At 39.5% G+C, this 2,378-nt stretch overlaps 1 pseudogene; it reads right to left on the bottom strand.

Moving 5' to 3' along the window:
• Positions 1-453: 453 nt before the first annotated feature.
• On the bottom strand, positions 454-524 carry LOC126010397 (uncharacterized; annotated as a pseudogene).
• Between the last annotated feature and the right edge of the window lie 1,854 nt (positions 525-2,378).

The raw sequence follows: 2,378 nt of genomic DNA, 5'->3' as shown, positions 1-2,378 counted from the left end.
CAGATGGTGGAGAACCAGCTCCCTGTACAAGGAGATGCTTTGACAGCTTTTCTCAATCAAACATGGAGTGGATTTCCTTCCTGTTTACACAGGAGGTACACATACATTCTAGAAAGGCTCAGAAGACCATAAAGATGAAAAAGTCAGTAGCAATCACCCCTTCCTTAGCTATTGACACAGATTCAACATTTTTCTGAGTACTTTCACACAGTTCACTCATACAGTATTTAGGAATGTGTTTTACTTTTTCCATGTATATAATTTCTTTCTTTCTTTTTTTTTTTTTTTTTGGTTTTTGGGTCACACCCAGCAGCACTCAGGGGCTACTCATGGCTTTATGCTCAGAAATTGCCCCTGGCAGGCTCGGGGGACCATCTGGGATGCCGGGATTCGAACCACCGTCCTTCTGCATAAAAGGCAAATGCCTTACTTCCATGCTATCTCGCCAGACCCATAATTTCTTTTTTCCTAGAGAAACTTCTCTAGTAACATACTACAAAAATGACCACTGAAAGTATAGTCTTCTATCTGATTTCTTAAACATTTTTCTTGTACCATCATATCTTGAGAAAGAATATCTGTAGAAATTATAATTTCAGGTTGATTCAAGATGTACTAAACTGATATTCTAGGAGATATTTAGACTATGTTTAGATGATCACGCACTATATACAAGACTTTGCTTGTACTAAGATCCTAATGCATGTAGATTCCTAAAATACATCATAAATTTATGCTTTCGATTCTATATTTCTAGGTGTTTGTTTTCATTTTTTTCTCATTTAATCCTTCCAATTATGAAAAGTAATACTTGATTAGGAATATCCCATCTTGCAAGTAAGAACACAGGAACTCAGAATGAGATAGTTAGTGGCTTGCTCAAGTCTGATTCAAATGAGCCCAGAGTCTTAAAAGCAGGAATCCTAATGTTTTATTTTTTTATAGTCTTTAGGCAAATACATCCCAAACAGAAACATGTGAAGACTCACAGGGGTCTCAGGTGAAAATTCAAGTTCTGATTCAGCAGCCCCAGAGCCGGGCCTGAAAATGCAGCTCTAGCAAGTTCTAGAAGATGCTTGTCTTTGCGAATTCAGTCTTTAGCATCTGCACTCCTCTGTTTCTTGCAGCACTGTTTACAGTAGCAGAATCTGGAAACAGCCTACCGTATCTTTTGTACCATAAGATCCCCCCCCCAAATGTGTCTTATGGAGTAAATGCTGCCTGGAGCTGAAACCTGAGTGTAAGGGAGGAAAGAATCTAAAAATTATGCACATCTTATGGTCAGGCACGTCTTATAGAACGAAAACTATGATAAGTGGCTAAGAATAGATGAGTGGCTGAAGAAACCATGGTGCTTCATCTACACAGTGGAATGAATATTTTGCAGTTGTTAGGAAAATAAAGTCATGAAATCTACTTATACTTAGAGACAGGAAGAATATCATGTTGATCAAAATGAGCCAGAGGGAGAGGGACAGATATGGAATGATATGCTGTGGTATATATATAAAAAAAAACCTCAGGGTATAAGAAAAATACCCAAAGACAATCGAAATAATGGGAGGAGTGCAGTTAGGACAGAGAAGGGGACACTATGACAATAGTAATTGGAAATGACAAGAACTGGGAACTGAAGGGAAGTTTAGTAATATGTATGATGCACCTTCAATAACAGTGCATAAAATGAGAGGGGGATTGAGAAGAAAGGAGAAAGTGGGGAAAGAGAGTGAGAAAGAGAGAATTTCTGTCATAAAGGCAGGCTGGAGTTGGGGAACACAGCAGGGTCATTGAATATTGGTGGCAGAAAATGAACGCTGGTGAAGGAATGGGTGTTAGAACATTGTATGACTGAAACTCAACTCTCAACTGTTTTTAAACTCTGTGCCTCACAGTGATTTAATAATAATAATTATCATTATAATAAAATAAACAAGGCTTTAGTCTGTTATTTTCTGCTCGGGGAACTTAACCATCCCATGCATACTTTTGTTTAGGTGGGAATCGTCACCCAAAATATGGAAACTGTCAAACTAACAGGAGGGGAATGAGTCAGAGGTGTTGAGAGCCAGGTTAGAGGTTCTTTATTTTTCTTTATTTTTACTTTTGGGTCATACCCGGTGACACTCGGGTGACTCCTGGCTCTGTGCTCAGAAATCGCTCCTGGTTTGGAAGATCATATGGAGTGCTGGAGATCAAACTCAGGTCCGATCTGGGTCAGCCGTGTGCAAGGCAAACACACTACCACTGCGCTATCACTCAGCCCCTTAATAATTTTGTTTGTTTATTTTTTGTTTTGGGGCTACACCCAGTGACACTCAGGGGTTACTCTTGGCTATGCGCTCAGAAATCGCTTGACTTGGGGGACAATATGGGACGAC

This window comes from Suncus etruscus, chromosome 5 (genome assembly GCF_024139225.1).
Source record: "Suncus etruscus isolate mSunEtr1 chromosome 5, mSunEtr1.pri.cur, whole genome shotgun sequence".
In the NCBI taxonomy this organism is placed as follows: Eukaryota; Metazoa; Chordata; class Mammalia; order Eulipotyphla; family Soricidae; genus Suncus; species Suncus etruscus.
The sequence above is the reverse complement of the archived record's forward strand: the minus strand, read 5'-3'. Positions and strand labels throughout refer to the sequence as shown.